Below are 12,994 nucleotides of genomic sequence, written 5' to 3'. Positions count from 1 at the left end.
GGTCCAGGCCCTGGCTCAGAGGGTCAACCAGCCTGATGCTACCATGGTAGTCCCCCTCACCTCACCTCTTGAACCCCACCTCAAGTTGCCCGACCGGTTCTCAGGAGACCGGAAGACTTTTCTCTCCTTTCGGGAGAGTTATAGGCTCTATTTTCGTTTAAAGCCCCTACTCCTCAGGTTCTGAGAGCCAGCGGGTGGGTATAATTATGTCCCGGCTCCAGGAAGGGCCCCAAGAATGGGCCTTCTCCTTGGCTCCTGACGCCCCTGAACTTTCCTCCGTTGATCTTTTCTTTTCTGCTCTTGGACTCATCTATGACGAGACTGACAAGACTGCTTTTGCCGAGAGTCAGCTGGTGACCTTACGTCAGGGTAAGAGACCTGTTGAGGAGTATTGCTCTGACTTTAGGAAGTGGTGCGTAGCTTCTCGGTGTAATGACCCTGCCTTAAGGTGCCAGTTTAGGTTGGGTCTGTCGAACGCCCTAAAAGATCTGCTAGTTAGTTATCCCTCTTCTGACTCCCTAGACCAGGTTATGGCTTTAGCGGTACAACTTGACCGACATCTCAGGGAACGACGACTTGAACATCTTGATGTTTTCTCCTCTGACTCCCCCATGATGCCCCCGAGGTTCCGTTGCTTCGTTCCTCCCCGGAAGACTCGGAGGTACCTATGCAACTCGGGGCCTCCGTGTCCCCCCAACAACGTAGAGATTTACGCAGGAAGAATGGTCTCTGCTTGTACTGTGGGGATGACAAGCATCAAGTGAACAACTGTCCTAAGCGTAAGAATGCAGCCGGAGAACTTCCGCGCCTAAGTGATCATCGGGGAGGTCACTTGGGCGCACAGGTATTTCCCGTAAATATGAAACTTAATAAAATCTTGCTTCCCTTTCAGGTCTCTTTTGGTGGTAGGTCTGCTACCGGCAGTGCCTTCGTGGATTCAGGGTCGTCTGCTAATATCATGTCTGTGGAATTTGCTATGTCTCTAGCTATGCCTTTGATTGATTTGCCTAAACCTGTCCCGGTAGTGGGTATCGACTCCACTCCTCTTGCTAATGGTTATTTTACACAGCATACCCCTGTTTTTGAACTCCTTGTTGGCTCCATGCATTTGGAGCAGTGCTCTGTACTGTTAATGCAGTGATTATCGTCCGATTTGGTTTTAGGCCTACCCTGGTTGCAGTTGCATAATCCCACGTTTGACTGGAATTCTGGGGACCTTACCAAGTGGGGTAATGAATGCTTGACGTTATGTTTTTCTGTTAATTCTATTTCTCCCCCTGAGGTGGTGAACACGCTACCTGAGTTTGTTCAGGACTTCGCCGATGTTTTCTCTAAGGAGGCCTCCGAAGTGTTACCTCCTCATAGAGAATATGATTGCGCAATCTATTTGGTACCAGGAGCTAAGCTCCCTAAGGGTAGGATATTTAATCTCTCTTGTCCCTAACGTGAAGCCATGAGAGAGTATATCCAGGAATGCCTGGCCAAGGGTTACATTCGCCCCTCTACTTCTCCGGTAGGTGCTGGCTTCTTCTTCGTAGGGAAGAAGGATGGTGGTCTTAGGCCATGCATTGACTACCGAAGCTTGAATAAGGTCACTGTAAGGAACCAGTATCCCCTTCCTCTGATTCCTGATCTCTTTAATCAGGTTCAGGGGGCCCAATGGTTCTTTAAGTTTGATCTACGGGGGGCGTATAACCTTATCCGCATCAAAGAGGGGGATGAGTGGAAGACTGCATTTAACACGCCCGAAGGTCATTTCGAATACCTCGTCATGCCCTTTGGGTTGTGTAATTCTCCCGCGGTCTTCCAGAATTTCATAAATTAGATTTTAAGAGACTACCTGGGGTTATTTCTTGTAGTGTACCTTGATGACATACTTGTGTTTTCCAAGGACTGGTCCTCCCACATTGAGCATGTCAGGAAGGTGCTCCAGGTCCTTCGAGAAAACAAACTGTTTGCTAAGACCGAAAAATGTGTGTTTGGGGTGCAGGAGATACCATTTTTGGGCCAAATCCTCACTCCTCATGAATTCCGCATGGACCCCGCCAAGGTCCAGGCTGTGGCGGAATGGGTCCAAACTGCCTCCCTGAAGGCGTTACAGTGCTTCCTGGAGTTCGCTAATTATTACAGGAAGTTTATTGCTAACTTCTCGGTCATCGCTAAGCCTCTTACGGATCTCACTCGCAAAGGTGCTGATCTCCTCCACTGGCCTCCTGAGGCTGTCCAGGCTTTTGAGATCCTTAAGAAGTGCTTTATCTCGGCCCCGGTGCTGGTTCAGCCCAACCAAATGGAGCCATTTATCATGGAGGTTGAAGCGTCCGAGGTGGGAGTGGGGGCTGTCTTGTCCCAGGATACCAGGTCCCTCACCCATCTCCGTCCCTGTGCCTACTTTTCCAGGAAGTTTTCACCCACTGACAGTAACTATGATATTGGCAACCGCAAACTCTTAGCTATTAAATGGTCATTTGAAGAGTGGCGCCACTTCCTGGAGGGGGCAAGGCACCAGGTAACGGTCCTTACCAACCACAAGAATCTGGTTTTCCTAGAATCTGCCCGGAGGCTAAACCCGAGACAAGCTCGTTGGGCGTTATTTTTTACCAGATTCAACTTTGTGGTTACCTATAGGGCTGGGTCTAAAAATGTTAAGGCTGATGCACTGTCACGTAGCTTCATGGCCAGCCCTCCTTCTGAGGAAGATCCTGCTTGTATTTTGCCTCCAGGTATAATCATTTCCGCTATTGATTCTGATTTAGTCTCTGAAATTGCGGCTGATCAAGATTCAGCTCCCGGGAGCCTTCCTGAGAACAAGCTGTTTGTTCCCCTGCAATTCCGGCTAAGGGTACTTAGGGAAAATCATGACTCTGCACTATCTGGCCATCCAGGCATCCTGGGTACCAAGCACCTCATTGCCAGAAACTATTGGTGGCCTGTGTTGCCTAAAGACGTTAAGGCCTACATCGCTGCTTGTGAAGTTTGTGCTAGGTCCAAGACTCCCAGGTCCCGACCAGCGGGCTTACTATGTTCTTTGCCCATTCCCCAGAGACCTTGGACCCATATCTCCATTGATTTTATCACCGATTTGCCTCCATCTCAAGGCAAGTCGGTGGTGTGGGTTGTAGTAGACCGCTTCAGTAAGATGTGCCACTTTGTGACCCTCAAAAAACTACCCAATGCTAAGACGTTAGCTATCTTGTTTGTCAAACACATCCTGCATCTCCATGGGGTCCCTGTCAATATTGTTTCTGATAGAGGGGTACAATTTGTTTCATTGTTTTGGAGAGCCTTCTGTAAAAAGTTGGAGATTGATCTGTCCTTCTCCTCTGCCTTCCATCCTGAAACTAATGGCCAAACGGAGAGGACTAATCAGTCTCTAGAACAATATTCAAGGTGTTTTATCTCTGACTGTCAATATGATTGGGTCTCATTCATTCCCCTCGCCGAATTTTCCCTTAATAACCTGGTCAGTAACTCGTCAGGGGTCTCCCCCTTTTTCTGTAATTTTGGGTTTAATCCACGGTTCTCTTTCGTTTCACCTGGTAGTTCCAACAATCCCGAGGTAGAGGTCGTTCATCGAGAACTGTGCACAGTCTGGGCTCAGGTTCAGAAGAACCTAGAGGTGTCCCAGAGCATGCAAAAAACTCAGGCAGATAGAAAACGTTCTGCTAACCTTTTGTTTATGGTCGGGGATCTGGTGTGGCTATCGTCTAAAAATTTGCGCCTTAAGGTCCCGTCCAAGAAGTTTGCTCCCTGGTTTATAGGGCCGTACAAGGTCATTGAAGTCCTCAATCCTGTCTCCTTCCGACTGGAGTTGCCCCCATCTTTTCGAGTACACGACGTGTTCCATGCCTCCCCCCTTAAACGCTGCTCCCCGTCCTTGGCTCCCTCGAGGAAACCTCCGGTCCCTGTTCTCACCCCTGAGGGGGCAGAATTCGAGGTGGCCAAGATTGTGGACAGCAGAATGGTCCAAGGCTCCCTCCAGTACCTGGTCCATTGGAGAGGATACGGGCCTGAGAAGAGGACTTGGGTACCCGCTCGGGATGTTCACGCTGGGATATTGGTCACGAGGTTTCACCTTCCTTTCCCCAGTAAACCAGGTCCACTTAGAAAGGGTCCGGTGGCCCTTCATAAAAGGGGGGGTACTGTAAAGGATCTGCCAGGCACAGCTTCGGGGTTACCGCCCATAGATAATCAGTCTGCACCTGCTTCTATGTCTGTGAGACTGACTCCATCTTCCACCACTCAGGGTGGCAGGCTTAGGAGTGGGAGAACCTATCACAGCCTGGCCAGACGGAGCTAGCACCCGCCCTCTGTCTATTTATACCCGCCTTTCCTGTTCCTCCTTTGCTTGTGATTCTTCTCGTTTGGTTTCCTGGCCCTGCTGCAGCTTCTTGTACCATTGTCCTTGCTTCATATTGACCCGGGCTTGCTGACTACTCTCCTGCTCTGCGTTTGGTACCTCGTACACTCCTGGTTTGACTCGGCTTGTTTACTACTCTTCTGCTCTGCGTTTGGCACCTCGTACTCTCCTGGTTTGACTCGGCTTGTTCACTTCTCTTGTTGCTCACGGTTTTGCCCTGGGCAACTGCCCCTTTCTCCCCCTTGCTCTGTGTACCCTTGTCTGTTTGTCTGTCGTGCACTTATTGAGCGTAGGTACCGTCGCCCAGTTGTACCCCGTCACCTAGGGCGGGTCGTTGCAAGTTGGCAGGGACTGAGTGGTGGGTAGATTAGGGCTCACTTGTCTGTCTCCCCACCCCCGTCATTACAGTGTGCCTATGGCTTCCTGGGAGAGAGCAAAGGTTTTAAATGACCAAAAGGTAGTGGTCTAAATGTCTTATTATGAGCACATATGTCACATTCCCCAACAAACCTTATAGAATGTAAGCTCTTGCGAGCAGGATCCTCACTCCTCTTGTTTGAATTGTAAATTAACTTAGTCACTGTCACTGTTTGTGGGTATGTGGACCCACTAGGCCGCTCCGCCGTAGAGGGGAGGCAGCTGGCCAAACAACAGGAACCCCAGAATACAAAGTCCCGCACAAGGGTACCTGGATAGTCCAGACAATGGCCGCAGCACTGGCACGGATGGAGGAGGGTGCAGCAAGTAACGCCAGAAGTGGCAGATGACAGCAGGTGCCGCAGGTTGTGCCAGACGTGGCGAATCCCTCCGGACGTGGTAGATGACACCGGACATGATGGGTGACAATAGGTGCCGCAGGTTGCGTCAGACGTGGTGATTCCCTCAGGATGTGGCAGATGACACAGGACATGGCAAGGCAACAGCAGGTGCGGTAGACACGACTCCAACTAGTAGGAACAAGAACACAGCACGGGATACAGGAACAGGCAACAGGGCACGGGTAACAACTGGAACGGGAAACACTAAGGGACCATTTGCAAGATAGGCTTGGGATAACTAACAACGCTCAGCCAAGGAACAGAAGGGCTGGGGCCTTCTTATAGACCAGGAAATCATGGGCAGTTGATGATGATTTCCTCTTGTGCACGCGCTGGACCTTTAAGGCCAGGCACGAAGTGCGCGCGCACCCTACGGGACACAGCAGACCGGAGCGGAAGCGGAGTATACCCGGACGCTACAGTCACTATGTAATGTCTGATATTGTCTCTTCCCTCTAAATTGTAAAGTGCTGCAGAATATGTTGGCGCTATATAAATAAAGATTATTATTATTATTATTATTATTATTATTATTATTAATAATAATAATGTTATTATTAATAAACCTTTCCACATCTCTCCTCATATCTGGCCACCAAACAGATTGAGACAAGGTCCTACACATTTTGGTCTGATACCTTTATGACCCGCCAACCTACTACCATGAAACTCTAAAAGAATAGCAGGTCTAAGGTTACTAGGAACAAACAACCTTTGGGCGGGTTTCTCTGTAGGTGCTAGAGATTGAGCCTGCAAAAGTAAATCAGAAATATCCTGTGTTAGCCCTGTCATAATTTTATCAGGAGAGATGATGAAAGAAGATACAGTGGTCTCAACAAAATCTTGATGCTCAACAGGCAGACCCTGGAGAATGGTGACTGCAAACAGACTTGGGGAACTAAAACATCTCCCTGAACAATACTTTCCCCACTGCGCTAAATATCCTAAAGTCCAATCAAACACTGAATTATGGAGGAATAACAAAGGATACCCCAAAACAATTGGATAGGCGGGAGAGATAACCAACAGAAAAAAGAAATAGTCTCTCATTGGGTACCTCCCACTTACAACTTCAAACCAGGATTAATATCTTACCAATCCTCCAGACACAGGAGGCCTGAGCGTCTCCTCCTATCCTTCTTTGCCCTAGAGAACCTCAGGGGACCCAGTTGCATTGGTTCCTAATAAGCTTTACTGGGACAAGTGACAAGGGACATCAGCAGGATGACACAAAGCAGTCTCCCTCTCTGACCTTCTCTCCCTAATAGGCAAGGCAGTATTGATGGTTAGATACATAAGGCTATTAAGAGAATCACACGAGGGAAATTGTACAATAACACTCTTTACCTGAAAAGAAAGGTACAAACGATACTGACTATGGAGGATGGCATCATTCCAATCACTAACGATGACCCACCATTTAATTCTGCTGAATATACCTAAACGGTCCTGTCTCCCTGTTTAAGGCCCGAAGATGTGCAGCTGCTGAAGTTGTTGCATCCAGATAAAGTCCGAGCACAAAGGTACCTGTAATAGTCCAGACAGTAGCAACGGCACAGATGGGACCTGGGCAGCAGGTGATGCAAAATGTGGCGGATGACACCAGATGTTGTGTAAGTCAGCAGGCATAATAGACGGCACAAGACGACTCCAACACTAGAGATAACACAGGAACAAATACAGCACAGGATACAGGTAGCAGGGCACGGGAACACAGGGAACAGCAAATGGCTAAGGGACCATTTGCAAGACTAACAGAGGAATACAAACAATGCTCAGGCAAGGAGTGAATTCTTAATATGTGTGCACGCTGGCCCTTTAATGAGCTCATGCACGCACCCTAGTGGTCACTGCAGGACAGGACGGCCGCATGTGTTGGCATCTTCGGGGAGGAAGACGTCGGCAGGATGAAAGGGGTCTGCGGTCTGCGACCGCGGCGCTAACATGCAGGATCTCAAAGCCTAAGACTAAAACCCCATGACTGTGGAGCCCCTTGCAACAGAGTCTTAATAATTTCATCTACAGTATCTGAGTCTCTAACTCCAAAGATCTAGGCCTCAAAGGAAAATACAATCTACAACTCTTACAATAATTTCTATACTGAGAACAATCCCCAGAAAAATGGTTAGGTACATTTATACGACGTTCAGGACAAGCTGCAGGAGTAACATTACCCCCCTGTATATTACGAGTAAGTTGTTCCTGAGAAACCAAACAAGCTAGAACATTCTGCATCACAGAACCCAAGGTCTGCATCTGATCAGTCAAGCTCTGCATAGGATTAGGATCAGACATGATGTAGCTCCCTGTGGGGTTGGTTACACAAGTAACTCACCAGTGGACGAGCGGAACCGAACACCGAAGGTAGTAGAAGATGGAGACAATGCATAAATGGAGTGGAAGGCAGATGAATAGCATGCAAGCAGTTAATAGACGAATAGACAGTGGACAAAAATTTACAGCACTTACTGACCCTACCTGAATACTATTCCACAGCAGGGTAAGACAACAGCTTGGCAACAGACCAAATGCACAGGAAAGGCAACAAAAAACTGTGTAACTACTGATCCGAGGATACGCTTAAAACCACTAAAAAAAACGAGATCTATCATAGGTCCAACAGGTCCCACGGTATAAATAAACACTAGACAAGAACAAAGTCACAAACAAATAATCTGGATAGAGTTATCACATACTGGAAACAGTATAACCTGCACCAGAGTAATCCAGGCCTGAAGTATATATAGGCCCAAGAAAAATACTCTGACCTAATTAACCAGGCAAAGCTACATAAATGATGACCAAATCTGGAGTCAGACCAAATGCATTGCCTAGCAATGCCCTAACACAGAAATAACAGAAATCATTGATTAGCAGCAGTCCTGTTGCTAATCGTAACAAAGGAGTGGCATGGACTGTGGTTGGAGGTGGGTCAGGGCAGAGATAGTAAGTGGTACCCACTTTGTTAGGGTGCAATAGGGGAAGAGACTAGTTAGCAGGTCTCTGTGGTAGTGGGGGGTAGGAGAAAGTGGCAGGGGCAAGAAAGGGGCCAGGGAGAGGCTCAACCTGATAAGGGCTTTCTGGAGGGGAAGGAAAGAGATAAGTGGGCAAGGGATCTGCGGGAGGGTGTAGGGGTCACATAAATTAAAAAAATTGCACTAAAGCTGCTGCCTGTACACAGCACAGTCATTTAACAAGATGCAATGCTAGCTGCTGCTTCAGTCTTCTGAAGGCACTAAGATCTCCCACCGCTGCGGAATACATGGATGAATTCTCAGCCTCATCATCACATGCGGCATCCACGTCACCTCGGTAGACCAGATGCCAAAATTATTCAGACCCCAGACCAGATGCCAAAATAAATACCTACCGGACCGCTAAATTAAATCAGACCCCAGACCAGACCCCAAAACTAATTCAGACCCTAGACAAGACCCCTTTAGTTATTCAGACATTTCTTAAACATGACCACTCCCTGCGGTCAGATCTTACCATTCAGACTTTTATGGTCCATTTAGTGGATATGGGAGTTCGATAACATAACATAGACCAGTAAGCTTAACATCCATCATGGGGAAAAATGTTTGAGGGGCTATTGAGCAGAAGCCTAGAGAGAGAGGCCACTGTGTATATAGTGTTTTTGGACTTTGCAAATGCATTTGACACTGTCCCTCATAGACGTCTAATGGGTAAATTAAGGACTATAGGTTTAGAAAGTATAGTTTGTAATTGGATTGAGAATTGGCTCAAGGACCGTATCCAGAGAGTTGTGGTCAATGATTCCTACTCTAAATGGTCCCGTTATAAGTGGTCTACCCCAAGGTTCCGTGCTGGGACCACTATTATTCAACATATTTATTAATGATATAGAAGAGGGGATTAATAGCAGATGACACCAAGATATGTAGTATTGTCCAGTCTATGGAAGATGTTCGTAAATTACAAGACGATTTGGACACACTGAGTGTTTGGGCATCCACTTGGCAAAGGAAGTTTAATGTAGATAAATGTAAAGTTATGCATCTGGGTACCATCAACCTGCGTACATCATATGTCCTAGGGGAGCTATACTGGGGGAGTCACTTGTTGAGAAGGATCTGGGTGTACTTGTAGATCATAAACTAAATAACAACATGCAATGTCAGTCAACTGCTTCAAAGGCCAGCAAGATATTGTTGTGTATTAAAAGATTCATGGACTTGCGGGACAGGGATATAATATTACCACTTTACAAAGAATTAGTGAGGCCTCATCTAGAATATGCAGTTCAGTTCTGGACTCCAGGTCAAAGAAAGGATGCCCTGGAGTTAATACAAAAATAAGAGTTAATAGAAAAATACAAAGAAGAGCAACAAAGCTAATAAGGGGTATGGAGAATCTAAGTTATGAGGAAAGATTAAAATAATTAAACCTATTTAGCCTTGAAAAAAGACGACTAAGGGGGGACATGATTAACTTATATAAATATAATAATGGCACATACAAAAAATATGGTGAAATCCTGTTCCATGTAAAACCCCTCAAAAAACAAGGCGGCACTCCCTCCGTCTGGAGAAAAAAAGGGTCAACCTGCAGAGCCTTCTTTACTGTGAGAGCTATGAATCTGTGGAATAGTCTACCGAAGGAGCTGGTCACAGTAGGAACAGTAGATGGCTTTAACCCCTTAATGACCAGCCTATTTTAGACCTTAATGACCAAGCCATTTTTTACGTTTTGCCATCATCTCATTCAAAGAGCTATACACTTTTTATTTTTGCGTCGACATATCTGTATAAGGTCTTGTTTTAATAGCACCATTTTTCTGTACATAGAATTTATTGATTAACTTTTATTAACTTTTTTTGGGGGGAAAAGAAAAAAAAAAAACAATTTCACCACACTTTTTTGCATCCTAAATTTACGCCGTTTACCGTGTGGTATAAATAACACAATAACTTTATTCAGTGGGTTGTTTCAATTGCAAATATATCATATTTGCATAGTTTTTGTAAGTTTTACTACTTTTACACAGTGAAAACACTTTTTTTTCAAAATTATTTGTTTTTGTGTCTCCATATTTGAAGAGCCGTAAAGTTTTTATTTTTTCGCTGGTGCAATTGTAGGAGGGTTTTTTTTTTTTTGCGGGACGGTTTGTAGTTTTTATCGGTACCATTTTAGAGTAGATGCGACTTTTTGATCACTTTTTATCACATTTTTTTTAAGGCTGGATTCAAAGAAAACAGCAATTTTTGCACGTTTTTTTATTTTATTTTTTTACGACGTTCACCGTGCGGGTTAAATGATGTAATAAGTTTATAGTTGGGGTCGTTACGGACGCGGCGATACCAAATATGTGTAACATTTTTACTTTATTTTATTTGTTAATAATAAAGCAGTTTGTAAGGGGGAAAAGTGGGTTTTTCATTTTTTTTCCACTTTTTTTTTTACTTTTTTACTAATCCCACTAGGGGACTTCACTATGTGATTATACGATCGCATTTATAATATACTGCAATACTTCTGTATTGCAGTGTATTACTGCCTGTCCGTGTAAAACAGACAGGCATCTGCTAGGTCATCTGCTATGATCTAGCAGGGATACATGACAGGCAGACCTGGGGGCCTTTATTACAGACACTCGGCAATCTTATCAGTGGGATGAGAGGGAGCTCCCTCCCTCTCTCCAAAACCACTCAGATGCGGTGCACGCTATTGAGCACCGCATCTGAAGGGTTAAACGGGTGAGATCGATACTAATATCAATCTCACACGTTCGAGCAGGGACGCACCCACCCCTCAGCTACCTCTGGCAGCTGAGAGCAGGGAGATTTGACAGCTCCCTGCTCTGTTTACTTATTCCGATGCAGCGACGTAAAAAGTCTATTGCATCGGAATAAGGCCCGTTAGTGACCGACGTAGAAACTCTATGGGGCGGTCACTAACGGGTTAAAAAGGCTGAGATAATTTCCTAGAAAAAACAATATTAGCTCCTATGTGTAGAAATTTTTCCCTTCCCTTTTCCCATCCCTTGGTTGAACTTGATGGACATGTGTCTTTTTTCAACCGTACAAACTATGTAACTATGTAACATTTATTTGTGGGGACTATGATTGGAGACTATGTGCCAAAGGCTCAAACTACCATGGATTAAACCTTTATATCAAAGGCAGGAATGGGGGTCTAAGTTGTGAAGGAACGTCACAGAATGGGTGACAAAAAGTGACATGGGTCTAGTGGGGGAGTCAGGGGAAGGCATATCAGGGGCTCTGTATGGGGAGGAAGGGGTTAGGGGGAGGAGAATTAAAAAGAATAATAATAATAAAACTAAAGTTTCTTTCTGTACATAACATATAGGCAGGCTGCAGCTTCAGGAACGTTCCTGGCATCCGTTCCTCCTGCTGTCCCACAATTTACCTGTACTTAAGCAGTCTGACACAGGCACCAGTGGCGTAACTACCGCCGTAGCAGCCGTAGTGACTGCTACGGGGCCCGCGGCATGAGGGGGCCCGTGTCGCCCGCCGGCACGGGCCCCCACCATGGCCGGAGGCTCCGCTAGCAGCCGCTATGGCTGCTACAGCGTGACGCCACTCAACACTACGGCAGAGCAGGGAGGTATCTCCCCGCTCTGCCATTAAACAAAAGACATGTATCCCCTATCCACAGGACAGGGGATACATGTGTGATCGCTGGTAGCGATAGGGAGAACGGGGGACTGAAAGTCCCCTGACGTTCTCCATCACAAACCTCGGACTTCCGGGGTCTGTGTCGGCAGCTCCATAGAAATGAATAGAATAGAGTGAATAGAAATGAATAGAGTGCTAATAGAGGCTTTGCCCCGGGATTCCGGCCCTGGGAAAAATCCTGACGTCACTGTCGATATATGGACAGTGACGTCAGGAGCAGTGCTGGAGTCCCCGGGCAGAGCGCTAGCTGATGCTCTGCTCTGGACTTCAGGCCTCATGAATAGCCCCATTGGGGTTAACAGATTTTAATACAGCCTCGTGACCGCCTTTAAAAAAACGGCAGTCACATGGTCGTTAAAAATGGTTGTGTGAGTAGAGCCTTAAAGGGGTTTTCTCATCAGGGACATTTATGACATATCCACAGGATATGTTGTAAATGTCAGATAGATGCAGGTCCCACCTCTGGGACCCGCACCCAGAGCCAGCCTCAGTACTCGGCGAACCCAGGCAAGTTCCAGCTCCCACTACCCTTGGGGGAGCCCACTTGGCCGCCGGGTGCTGATGCTGCCATCGTCACAGCATCACTGTCCATATATGGACAGTAATGTCAGGAGGAGAGACGGAGTCCCAGGCAGAGCGATAGAAGCTGCTCTGCTCCTGGACTACGTCTCTGGGGAAGCACCTGACATCATTGTCCATATATGGGCAGTGTTGTCAGGAGCAGAGCAGTGTCCCAGCTGGAGTGTTAGTATTTGCATTATACTCCAACGGTTGATGGCTTGAAGATTATACTGACTGTCATTTGCATCGACTATTTAGGAAAATCAGCGAAAAATAACATTTGCATACTAATTTGAACGCGGTGTATTTGATATTCACCTAGTGTAATGGCCTAAGCACCCCACATGCCCTCATTACATTTTTTAAATATACTTGTATATTTGTTATATATACTATGTGTATATATATATATATATATATATATATGTGTTTGTGTGTGTGTATGTGTGTGTGTGTGTGTGTGTGTGTGTGTGTGTGTGTAAAATATATGTGTGCGTGTGTGTACCAGACATCAACAATTTGTAATTAGCCTCCAAGGAACAGTTGGTAGAGTGATTATTGCTTCAGTAGATCTCCCTTAATAAATATTGAATAAT

The sequence above is a fragment of the Rhinoderma darwinii genome, chromosome 1 (genome assembly GCF_050947455.1).
Source record: "Rhinoderma darwinii isolate aRhiDar2 chromosome 1, aRhiDar2.hap1, whole genome shotgun sequence".
NCBI classification, from domain to species: Eukaryota; Metazoa; Chordata; class Amphibia; order Anura; family Rhinodermatidae; genus Rhinoderma; species Rhinoderma darwinii.
This window is presented reverse-complemented; position numbering follows the sequence as displayed.